Source organism: Lissotriton vulgaris, chromosome 11 (assembly GCF_964263255.1).
Source record: "Lissotriton vulgaris chromosome 11, aLisVul1.2, whole genome shotgun sequence".
In the NCBI taxonomy this organism is placed as follows: domain Eukaryota; kingdom Metazoa; phylum Chordata; class Amphibia; order Caudata; family Salamandridae; genus Lissotriton; species Lissotriton vulgaris.
In genome coordinates this window covers 585,667,661-585,680,767 of record NC_141699.1, presented here as the reverse complement: position 1 = coordinate 585,680,767, position 13,107 = coordinate 585,667,661, and the positions used below count along the sequence as shown (strand labels likewise).

At 44.8% G+C, this 13,107-nt stretch overlaps 1 protein-coding gene across 1 annotated transcript in view; it reads left to right on the top strand.

The window, feature by feature from the left end:
* LOC147683172 (kazal-type serine protease inhibitor domain-containing protein 1-like) overlaps positions 1–13,107 on the top strand; it is a 268,775-nt gene that overhangs the window by 154,485 nt on the left and 101,183 nt on the right. The window lies entirely within an intron of this gene.

The window sequence follows — 13,107 nt, the reverse complement described above, 5'->3', positions numbered from 1 at the left end:
TCTCTTAAACAATCACTTATAGAAACACATACTTATTTAAACAGGAACTCTTACAATCTCTCACTCTCACATGTACTCACTTATATATATCAATACTCACATATACTAGATTAAAACATATGTCGTTACTGAAAAAGACAATTGTGAGACAGTCGTTTACTCACTAACACACACATATACACACTCATCCATCCATACAGTCCTGTACATGTGCTGTCTTCAAAACACATACAAGCAGTGAGTCAGTCACCAACCCATACAGCCACTTATACACAAAGTGAAACACTGATACATAGATTTCAATATTTAAAAGTTACTTGCTAATATATGTATTCACTAAGTTACACTTAATAAGGCAGTTAACCAATCAATTCTTTTAAAAACAAACATCCATTTACACACTTATTTAACCATTTATTCTTCCATCGTCCTTTACAAATACATATATAAAACATATGTTTTTCAGAAAAACACACATTCACTGGATGGTGTCATCAATGATGTCATGAGTGATGTCACTGACCATGTCATGAGTAATGTAATATGTGACATCATCAGCAGTGAATTGCAAGCGCGCAAGTTATAGTGAGTCTAACTAACTATAACGTGGAATTTCATTGGTTTTATGTCAGTAAAACTTCCAGCTAACTATAACTGGAACCATCCCAGTATATATATATATATATATATATATATATATATATATATATATATATATATATATATATATATATATATATATATATATTCGTTTGTGGGTTGCCCAATTTGTACAGAGGCCACAGCAAGACTGGTCGGTTTCGCTTCTATTTGTTTGGCAACAGGCATGCGTAGGACTTCACAGCTTTCTCCTTCCTTCTTAATCATTCACCTTTAGCCTGACGCGTTTCAGGAACACACTTCCTTTCTTCAGAGGCAAAGTTTTGGCTTTGATGACAGTTTCTTTCGCATGTGATTCATATAATCAAGCACCTGCCCAGTGGGCGTGGCCACTCGCGTGGCCTTCTGGGTGTTGAAGTTCACTTTGTGCGTTATTCCCTTGTGGGTCTGTTCATCAATGTCCCAATTATTAATTATTGTTAACCCCAGTGGGTGATAGGGAGGAAGCTGTAGTCGTCCGCTTCGCTTTGTGGCTGCCAAATTGCGAAGGCAAACATCCTCCCACGTGGGGCGCCTGCCGCTTGCTTCTCCAAGTCCAGACCCCTTTCGGTTTTCTGAGGAGATCCGCTCACCGCGATGGGCCCCCGTACTCGACCGAGGCCAGCCGATGAAATATAAATTCGTTTGTGGGTTGCCCAATTTGTACAGAGGCCACAGCAAGACTGGTCGGTTTCGCTTCTATTTATTTGGCAGCAGGCATGCGTAGGACTTCACAGCTTTCTCCTTCCTTCTTAATCATTCACCTTTAGCCTGACACGTTTCAGGAACACACTTCCTTTCTTCAGAGGCAAAGTTTTGGCTTTGATGACAGTTTCTTTTGCATGTGATTCATATAATCAAGCACCTGCCCAGTGGGCGTGGCCACTCGCGTGGCCTTCTGGGTGTTGAAGTTCACTTTGTGCATTATTCCCTTGTGGGTCTGTTCATCAATGTCCCAATTATTAATTATTGTTAACCCCAGTGGGTGGTAGGGAGGAAGCTGTAGTCGTCCGCTTCGCTTTGTGGCTGCCAAATTGCGAAGGCAAACATCCTCCCACGTGGGGCGCCTGCTGCTTGCTTCTCCAAGTCCAGACCCCTTTCGGTTTTCTGAGGAGATCCGCTCACCGCGATGGGCCCCCGTACTCGACCGAGGCCAGCCGATGAAATATAAATTTGTTTGTGGGTTGCCCAATTTGTACAGAGGCCACAGCAAGACTGGTCGGTTTCGCTTCTATTTATTTGGCAACAGGCATAATTGGGACATTGATGAACAGACCCACAAGGGAATAATGCACAAAGTGAACTTCAACACCCAGAAGGCCACGCGAGTGGCCACGCCCACTGGGCAGGTGCTTGATTATATGAATCACATGCGAAAGAAACTGTCATCAAAGCCAAAACTTTGCCTCTGAAGAAAGGAAGTGTGTTCCTGAAACGCGTCAGGCTAAAGGTGAATGATTAAGAAGGAAGGAGAAAGCTGTGAAGTCCTACGCATGCCTGTTGCCAAATAAATAGAAGCGAAACCGACCAGTCTTGCTGTGGCCTCTGTACAAATTGGGCAACCCACAAACGAATTTTTATATATATATATATATATCCAAACGGGTCCTCAGCAAGGCACTCGGAGCAACGTTCAGCCACGCTACCTTAAAGAAAACAGCAGGACCAGGTATTCCGTGAGTTGATATTTTATTTGGCAACAAACGGCAGCATAACGTTTCGGCCTCTCACAGGCCTTGATCACATGGTGTTACGCATTCGAATGGCAGAATTTAAAGTGCAAGTGCAAAAAACGGTAACCAACCAGAATAGAGTAAAGTGCATGGTGCCATAAACATAGTAAAAATACTACGTAATTTCATTGTTGACATAAATCACGCACTCAACAGTTTTATCAATGTTGAAAGTTGGAAGTTTGCCAGTGTTAGGATAAATCCCCCAAACAAATCACATAACAAGTGTATGTCTGCATACAATAAAATGTATATATACAAATGTTATTTACATAATAACCGGATAAATCCGTTGGTACGATCAAGCACATCCAGGTAAAAATAAACATAAACAAACCGATAATGTGTATAATTGTGCATAAAATGCACAATAGGCAGCATGAATATCAAAGCTGCTATCTATGTATGGATAAATCCATATACCATCTATTAAAGACAATGTCACTTAGTAGATACACATATTTGTCTGAGCCAATAGTGAAATTCATACACCATTAAACCAGGGGACCTGATCATGAGATACACTTGGATCTGATTAAAAACAATTGGCAAACTGTTAACCCACCATGGTTGGATAACCTAAATTATTAGACAAAAAGTGCAAGTGAATATGATTAAAATCAACGAACAGATTCAAAATCGATTATAAGCCTGATCATGATGTTGAATATATTATAATCTAATCTGCCGAGGAAAGCAATGGGATCACCGGGTAAGATAATCATGACATGTGGGCACATGTATCTCTAGACAAACCACTGGCCGAGCTGGAAGTACTGAACAAAAACCATTTTGTGGAATATCTAAAGGAGAAACATAATGTGGTGCCCCAAGGAACAAACATGTGGAGATGTACTGTACAGAAAGCAAAACTATAGACAGGTGTAAAAATCTTCTGATGCATTTAACCCGTTGGGGAATTTGCTATCTAGCATGAGAATATAGCGTGTTTCCAATCTTCTCAATGCTGCTTCCCTGTTTCCACCCCTTCTCATAGGTGCAATGGTGTCTATGGCATAATATTTCAAGAGAGAGCTGTTGCTGTTGTGCTTCTCTCTGAAATGCCTAGCGACCGGGTATGCTGGGTCGTTAGACTTTATGGCCCGTAGATGCTGAAGGACCCTTTTATGCACCTGTAATTTGGAACTGCCCACGTAACGGAGGCCACATGGGCATCCCAAAACATAAACACAGAATTCACTTTTGCACGTGATTTTTTTCTTGATTTTACATGGGGTGTCTGAAAATGGAATGCAATACTCGGTCTTATTCACCCCCTGAATGCAAGCTTTGCACGAAGAACATTTTCTGAAGCCTCTGCTCCCAGCCAACCAATCTTGTTTATTTACCAACTCAGGGCTTGATTTTACTAGTGCGTCCTGTAAGGAAAAGGCTTTTCTGTACGTAATTGCTGGTTTCGTGGGCATATCTTTGCCTATAATGGGATCGCATTTAACCAGACCCCAATGCCTATTTACAATTTTTCGTAACGCACCATGCTGGTTGTTAAAGGCCCAAATGAGTCTAGCAGGTTGTTGTGTTGGGGTTATGGTGGAATTGCGTGTCCCCCTATGAACCAGGGCTTCAGAACGGGGTATGGCATTGGCTTTCCTGATGGCAGCCAGGATCACCTTTTCGTCATATCCTCGAGCCAGAAATCGTTGTTTACACTCTTCCTGGGCTTTCTGATTCTGTGCTTCTGTGCTGCATGCTCTTCTGATCCGCAGCATTTCCCCGTAGGGGATGCTGCGGATCAGATGAGGAGGGTGGTGGCTCTGTGCATGAAGCACAGTGTTGCCAGCCGTGGGCTTTCTGAACAGAGATGTTTGAATTTCTCCATTGATGATTTCTATGGCAACATCCAAAAAGGTGGCATGTGTACTGCTGATATCGGAGGTAAATGACAAGTTGTAATTGTTCACGTTTAACCTGTCGATAAATTCTGTGGCCTGTTCGGTGGTTCCTTTCCAGATCATGCACACATCATCGATGTATCTGAACCACCGAACAATGTGATTCCTACAGATCTCAGAGTGTTCGCCACTGAGGACCTGCCTCTCCCAGTACCCCATATGGAGACAGGCGTAACTGGGAGAAAAACAGGCCCCCATGGCTACACCCCTGATCTGCTGGAAATACTGTTTATTAAACATAAAGTAATTGTTATTCAAACAGAATTTTATCATCGATAACAGCATTTTGTTATGTTCTGCCAGAACAATCGGACGGAACCCCAAGTAATGGGCCACTGCCCTGAGACCATCCACATGGATGATGCTGGTATATAGGGCAGAAACATCAAGTGTTACAAGCAGGTATGATGGATCCCAATCAACAGTGCTTAGCTTTCTTAAAAAGTCACTGGAGTCTTGGACATAAGAGGGTAATCCTAATACATGTTCCTGCAAGTATGAATCCACGTAGATTGTAGTATTCTCTAGCAAACCCCAACATGCAGAGATAATAGGTCTTCCGGGGGGTTTCTGCGAGTTCTTGTGGATCTTGGGGATCAGGTAGAGGACCGGCATAATGGGAAAATCATTTTTTAGATATTTAAGTTCATCCATGCTTATGAGACCTGATGACCGCCATCCCATGAGCAATGAATAGAATGTACTTTGGGCATCCTTAATGACCGCCAGATCACAATGTCTGTAGCAGGAGATATCATTCAACTGGGCAGTCGCCTCTTCTAAGTACAAGTCCCTTGCCCACAAAACAATGTTGCCCCCCTTGTCTGATTGACGGACAATCACATTGCCAGCCTTTTGGATCTTTGCCACTAAATCAGTGTATTTTTTGTTACAGTTATTTCTGTATTTATTGTTCCTCAATGTCTGTGAGTACAGTGTCTTGATATCTTTTACTATGGCCTCCTGGAAGATATCTAAATTATCGTGCAACATCTGTGGAGTATATGTAGATTTTGGCTTGAATTTGGTGACGTTACCCATTGTGTTGCCAGATTGGGAAGCACTATCAACATCCGTTTGTTGTGTCAGAAACTGTTCTTGTCTTAGGCTCTCCATATCTTGAACGAGTGGCAAATCATGAACAATTAATGTTGGGCTATTAGTGGTGTTATTGTCAGTTCTAACCTCCTGATTCCTGGGCTTATTATTCACAAAGTGTTTTTGCAATTTTAGTTTCCTTGTGAATTTAAACAAGTCAATTCTGGTGTCCGCATAATTAAAATTTCGAGGCGGACAAAAAGATAAGCCCATAGATAATGTTTTAAGTTCGGAATCTGAGAGTTGCAAGGAAGTTAGATTAATGATAGAAAAATTAGACACACCTGTTTGTTCTATGGTTGCTTCTTCTTTTTGCTCCACTGCTTTTTGTAAGGTTTGCGTTTTGGAGCATCGTCCTGCTCTGGCTTTTCGGCGCTGTCGTCGTTTGGCGCTGGGGTTTTTGCTGCCTTTTGGCGGTCGACTCTGGGGCGTAATATATCCCTGTTGTCCTGGTTCACCATTTTCATCTCCTGCGCCATCGTGAACCGGGTAAACCCCAACCCCGACCGGGTTCTACCTCCTTCGTATTCAGAGCCGCTGTCTATATTAGAACTTAGATCTGCATTTGATGAACTGGCCGATGATGTGGCCCGTTGAGCTCCTTGTTCTTTGGGAGGTGCTGTGCTTTTTGATGGCTGGGACGCTTTCCTGGCGTCATATTTCCGCGCAAACGTAAATATGCGACCTTCCAGATAGTCTGTTTTGTCCCGCTGAAACTTATATTGTTTCCGCTTTATAATGATGTCCTCCTCCTTCTGGACACGGACCATCATTTCTTCTCGGAGTTTGGTGCTTTCTGCCAATTTGTCGGTACTTAGCTCCTCAATCTCGAGCTTTAACGCATCAATTTGATTTTGAATTTTCATGCGGTCCGACTCAGCATAACGAACTAGTATTTGCACTAGTCTCCTCGAAAACTCCAAATTGCACTCCGCCCACTCTCTGAGCATCTCCGGGTCTGGTTGGTCGTAGCTAGGGGCCAGCAGTACTCGCAGCCCCCTCGGTATTCGATTCACTTCCAGATATCTACTCAAAGAGCGGTGCTCCCACCACTTGGCCTGCTCACGTTTAATTAATTTCTCCATATATATATATATATACACATACATACATGTATATATATACATATATATATATATATACATATATATATATATATATATATATATATATATATATATATATATATATATATATATATATATATATATATATATATATATACATATACATATATATACATATACATATATATACATATATATATATATACTGGGATGGTTCCAAGTTAGAATTGAACAAATTCCTTGCCTCCCTCAATAGGAATGAGGTCAATCTGAAATTTACCAGCAAGACAGACCAGACAGAAATGGACTTCCTAGATGTAACAGTCAAAATTGAGGAGGGAGCCATACAAACTAGCTTATACAGGAAACCCACCTCAGGCAACAGCATCCTACATGCTAGAAGTCACCATCCCAATAGTCTTAAGGATAGCATCCCCTATGGGGAATTCCTGAGGGCAAAGCGTAACTGCAGCTCAGAGACAGCATTTGAGAAGGAACAGGCCACCATGACCAGAAGATTCAAGGCTAGGGGCTATTCCGACCAGGTACTGCTGGCGGCAAAAGAAAAAGCTAAAGCCAGGAATAGAGAGGCACTCTTGATCAAGAGGATAGGGAGAACCACAGTGAACCTTAAATCCAACAATGTCAGGGTAATAACCACCTACAATGTAGAAGCAGGCAGAGTACGTGAGATACTAAAGAGACACTGGCACATTGTCAAGAGTGATCCTGTCATAGGTAAAACGATTAACAGACAACCCCAGATAATGTACAGGAAGGCACGATCTTTGAGAGACATGTTAGTGAGGAGCTATTTTGAGGCACCCAAGAAGAAAAAGACTTGGCTCAAGGAACAGAAAGGTTTTTACAAATGTGGCAAATGCAAAGCCTGTGTCACCAGCAAGAATGTCAAATTATATCCCCTTCCTACAGGCAGGAGTGAACAAATTGGGAAATGTATGAATTGCAACACAGATGTTTGTGTATATGTGATTGTATTTCCGTGTGTGTTTTATATTGGGAGCACCATCTTCCCAATAAAAAAAACGGATATTGAAACACATGAGGGCTATCAAGAATGCTGATATGAGCTATGCTACTGCACGCCGCTGGATGCGTTTTCATGATAGTGATATTAATCATTTCTCTTTCTTTGGTATTTACAGAATTCCTGCAAATCCGAGAGAGGGTAACAGACTAAAGCAGTTACGAGTCCTGGAATCCCAGTACGTCATCCGTCTGGATTCAAGAAACCCCTTTGGCATGAATGAGGATGAGGAATTACATGTGCATATTGGCTGAAGACCTTATGTTAGGCCATGAAACTATCTTACCTAACCTCTGCACCTAACCCTCTTCCTGCCTCCACCCCCAGCTGTTGTGTTTGCAACTTCCTATACCACACTATCTCATTGGAGAGGGCTCTCTCTGATGATAGCTGTGGAGTCAGGAGCTTCACAGTATAGCTTAGACAAGACGAACTCGGGACAACCGACCCGGTCCCTCACGTGGGGTAGTACGCAGTCTGCGAAGAACCCACCACCATCTCACTTTTTGGTTATATTCCCCCTTTCCTTTTTTGCACACAACCTGTACTCCCCTTTTTCACTGCACAATCACACCCACAACTATACTCTTTGATGTAGGTCTGAATAGGCTGTCTACAGATAGTATAGGGTTCACTTTTTGCACTAATCACAGTGCTAAAAGATTTATTTTAGCACTACTGGTTTTAATCAAGCTATATCTACGGATTCGCTTTATTCCCCCAGCAACCCCCTCTCTCCCCTTGACGTAGCACCACCAGCCATGACGTATGAAACTTAATAATATGTCTCTTGGTAAGATTGAGAAATTGTACACGATAATTGTTATAGCACTAGCGCCATTGAGACGAAAATCCCTATATTTAGGTCATATGGCCACCTGGTCAGGATACATACCTTATCTTTCTCTCTCTGAGAAACTGAATTTCTGAATGTAATCTGTAATAGGGCATTTCCTTCCGAGAGGTTGAACAAGGCAACTGGGCCTACATTTATGTTGATCTTTGACTATTTATTGTGCAATTGTATGGACTTGACACCTACTGCTTCCAACGTATTTAAATGAGGCCACTTGGCCAAATCGTAATTGAAATAATTTAATCAATTCTAATTTTATTTGTATTATGTGATATACTTTGAATTTGCTTTGTAAATATGAAATGTCCTTTAATTACCAAGCACAAGTTCGAAAGCAGTTGTACCACAGAGTCTTTTTTCTAACTCATTTGTAGTTTGTCTCAGGATGTGCTCCTATGTCGATTTCCACTACTTCCTTTGTGCACTTTAAAATGGTGATTGAGAGTTTATGTGACTGGCTAACGAAGAAGACCGTCTGGTCGAAACGCGTCGCCAATAAACGAATTTTCACACGGACCCTGGAGTGCGAGTCTTTTGTGTTTCCTCTGATTTATCGAGTGGGGAACACTTTCAGAAATATATACATATATATATATATACTTTTATTTCTGTATGCAATAATATATAGCACAGACATGGCCCACATGCATTAGAGTGTTTTTCAAAATCAATCAATCAATAAGGGTGGGTCTCAAGGTGCTGTGGTGTGTCAGCAGTTCCGTTCAGTCGAAGAGCCAGGTCCTAAGGGCCTTTCTGAAGGTGTTCTGCGAGGTGGCACGTCTTATGTTGATCGGGATCTCTTTCCAGGTCTTGGCCGCGATGTAGAAGAAGGCTCTTTCCCCTGTCCTGGTTCTGCGGTGCAAGGGGTTTTGGCGAAGGCGAGGTTGGTGGATTGGAGGTTTCTTTTGGGTACGATTCTCTGGTTGAGGTATTGAGGTCCGGTGTTGTGGAGGTATTTGAAGGCCTGGTTGAGTATCTTGCAAGTGACTCTCTTCTCGACCTGGAGCCAGTGGAGGTTCCATAGGTTTTGGCTGATGTGCTTGTGTCTAGGGATGCTGAGGACGAGTCTGGCTGCGGTGTTTTGTATCGTCTAAAGCTTGCGGAGTAGAGAGTTGTCGATGCGGGCGTAGAGGGCGTTTCTGTAGTCCAGTCTGCTGGTTATTAGTGCGTGTGTGACTGTCTTCCTTGACTCTGGGGGGATCCATTTGAAGGTCTTACGGAGAATGTGTAGGGTGTTGAAGCAGCTGGAGGCAACGGCGTTGATCTGTCCATTCATGGAGAGGGAGGAGTCGAGTGCAATGCTGAGGTTTTTGGAGTGGGCTGTGGGGTTTGGAGGGCTGCTGAGGGTGGTGATCCACCAGGTGTTGTTCCATGCTGATGGGGTGGTTCCGAGGACGAGGACTTCTGTTTTCTCCGAGTTGGGTGTCGGTGACGTAGGATACTATGCTGAGGCCTTGCTGTCTGACAATGGCGGTGAGGGGGGCCATGTAGATGTTGAAGAGGGTTGGGCTGAGTGATGATCCCTGGGGCACTCCGCAGTTGATTTTTGTGGGTTTGGAGAGGAGGGTGATAGCCCGATTCTTTGGTTTCTGCTGGTGAGGAACAAGTGGCTCCAGATGAGGGTGGTTCCTTATATGCCGGTGTCATGTAGTCTGGTGGCGGGTGTGCAGTGGGAGATGGCGTTAAATGCTGCTGACAGGTCGAGTAGGATCAGGGCTGCGGTGTGGCCTTGGTTGAGGAGGGGGCGGATGTCATCTGTGGCGACGAGTAGGGTGGTCCCGGTAATGGGGTTGCAGTGGAATCCGGATTTGGAGGGGTTGAGGATGGAGTTGTCTTCGATGAACCTTGTTAGCTGTGCGTTGACAGTCTTGTCAGCGACTTTCGCTGTGAAGGGGAGGAGAGAGATGCACCGGTAGTTCTTGAGGTCCGTGGGAACTGCTGAGGGCTTCTTAAGAAGGGGCCTGACTTTTGCGCATGTCCAATCGCCGGGGAAGGTGCCGGTCTTGAAGGTGGCGTTGAATGTGTGTTGTAGTTCTGGTGCAATGGTGGTGGTGGCCCTGTGGTAGATGTGGGTGGGACAGGGGTCTGTGGGGGCCCCTAAGTAGATGACTTTCATGGTTACTGTGGTCTCTTCGGTCATGACCAGTGCCCAGGAGGAGATGGTTGGCTGGCTGGTGTTGCCAGAGGGCGAGGTGATAGCAGAGTCAGTTGTTTGGTCGTTGAAGTTGTCCTAGAGGTTCTTTATTTTCATATGGAAGTAAGTTCCAAACTTGTCGCAGAGGTCCTGGGAGGGGGTGATGTCCTTGGTTTCGCTGGGGGGGCTTGGTGAATTCCTGGATGATGCTGAAGAGTTCCTTGGAGTAGCTAGAGTTGGTGAGGATTTTGTTGTGGATGAAGGTTCTTTTGGTGGATTTTATGCGTTGATTGTATTCCGTCATGGCGTTCTTGTGGGTGCTGTAGTTTTCAGGTGTCTTGCAATTTCTCCAATTGTTCTTCAGGTGTCTGCAGGTCTGTCTGGCTTCTTGGAGTTTGGCAGTAAACCAGGTGGCTTTCCTGGGGCGCTGTCTGTCGGAGTTACGTAGCAGGACGGGTTTGTCTGTGCAGTTGGAGATCCATATGTGAAGTTCCCTGGCTGCGAGGTTGGCATTTGTTGCGGCAGTGGGGGTGATGCCGTTAAGGATGGAGTTGAGCAGCTACTCAGTGACTCTGCTCCAGTTCCTTTGCGGAGGGCATGGAGCTGGTTTGGGCATGCTTGGGTTTGTCGACGAGGAAGTGTACTCAGTGGTCGTCAGTCAATGGGGGTTGCATGGTGTGGCTGAAGTGGGTGCTGTTTCCTCCTGCGAAAATGGGTTCGAGGGTGTGTCCTGCCTTCTGGGTGGGTGTGATGATGAGTTGTTTCAGTTTAAAGTTGGCGAGGTTGTCCAGAAGGGTTGTGGAGTTGGGGTCGCTGGGGTTGTTGAGGTGGAAGATCAGGTCTACGATGAGTATGTAGTCTATGGAGGCGATGGCGTGGGGTACTATGAGGTCAGTGATGATGTCGGCAAAAAGGGCCCTGGGACCGGAGGGTCTGTAGGCGAGGGTGCCGCGGACTGTGGAGTTGGTACTGGTCTGGACCAGGAAATGTAGGGGTTCAGTGGCGGAGCGGGCGTCGCTCGAGGTGGAGAGGCGGAGGGAGTTTAAAAAAAACAAAAAAAATTTGATTGATAAAAGAAAATTAGGGCATAATAAAATTACATGCATCTACATTTAACAATGTGTATCATAACAAATGTTGGCGACAGTACACACATTACTAAGACATGATACATTCTAGCATTCTAGTGGATACTGCTGACATATTGCGTAACTCCTTCACCCCGCCCTCCCCCTCACTCTGACACATCGTCCTTGTCCTTCATGGGCGGGTCATAGAGAAAACCCCTGAATTTTTTCCATGCTCCCGACACCCTCTCCCATTTGCGGAGGCATCCACGGTGTGTGTATACCGCCCTTCCCGCCATCATAGCCTCATCCATATGCGGAGGGAGTTTTTGTGTGTGATGGCGAGTCCTCCCGGGTGGTTGGGGTGGTCCTTCCTCTGGGTTTTGTAACCGTCTGGGATGGCGATGGCAATGTCGTGGGGAGGAGGCGTTGGTCCAGGTTTCTGTAAAGAAGGCGATGTCTGGTGAGAGGGTGTCTAGGAGGTTCCAGATCAGTGCGACGTGTCTGTGCAGGGAGCGCATGTTGAGGAGGATGCACCTCAGGGCATCAGCGGCGTTTGTGGCGGGGGCGGTGGTGAAGATCTGTTGGCAGTGGCGGCAGGAGAAAATGGCCGCAGGTTTTGTTCGGCATGGCCAGCTGACAGAGGTCGTTTCTTCCGGGGTTCAGTGCGAGAAGGGCCGTTGAGTCATAGCCCTGGATGGTCGGCGAACCAGGGCTCCTGACGCTGTCCTCAGTCGGGTCCATGGAGGAGGTATCCATGCAGATAAAATTCAGCTCATATATGTTTTTCCTTTGCTGGCTTTCAGCAGGGGGGGCAATGCTCCATAATGGAGGAGCCGCCCCTGTCTAATAACCATATAGTCTCCTTCTACCTTGGGCTGTACTGGTTGTTAAAGGCCATCTCCCTGGTTAGTTCGTTCCATGCTCCCGTCGGCCGACGGGAGCACTCCCTCCCTGGTGCTGCGAACGACCGTTGGCCGACGCAGCCTCACCCACCCTTCAGAACGCCCACACTGCAGAGGAATATTTGCTGCGGTAATCAAGTTAAAGGCCCTCGGCTTTAAATTGGGCCTATAACTTGGGTTAAGGGCCTTTAACAACCAGTATAGCACCCGGCAGCTAACTATAAGACTAGATTATATCAAATGCACTAAGATGTAGGTTTTCCACTCCATTGTGCAATGCTGTCTAACTGAATTGCATTTATTTCAGCACTTTTTAATCCACTGTCTGGTGTTATGTCCTATGAACACAAGATGTCTACGTCTTCAGTGCTACATTGTTCATTGTTGGTAAACTATGTTGACTGATGGCTAATCTGAGACTTCAGAGAGTAGGACGTTTTGTTCACTTTTACCATTCTTCATCAAGGAAATCTTCTTTAGACTTTTCTTATTGAAGTTTTTGGTTAATCGAAACTGACCATTGGAAAATTGTAAAAATAAGAGGTCTTTTGGGATTTTTTTTGTTTCTTATCAACACTTTACACCAAATGGCTGGGAGCTGACCCACACATAGACTTAGAATGTGTGGGCAATGCAGTTTCTGAAAA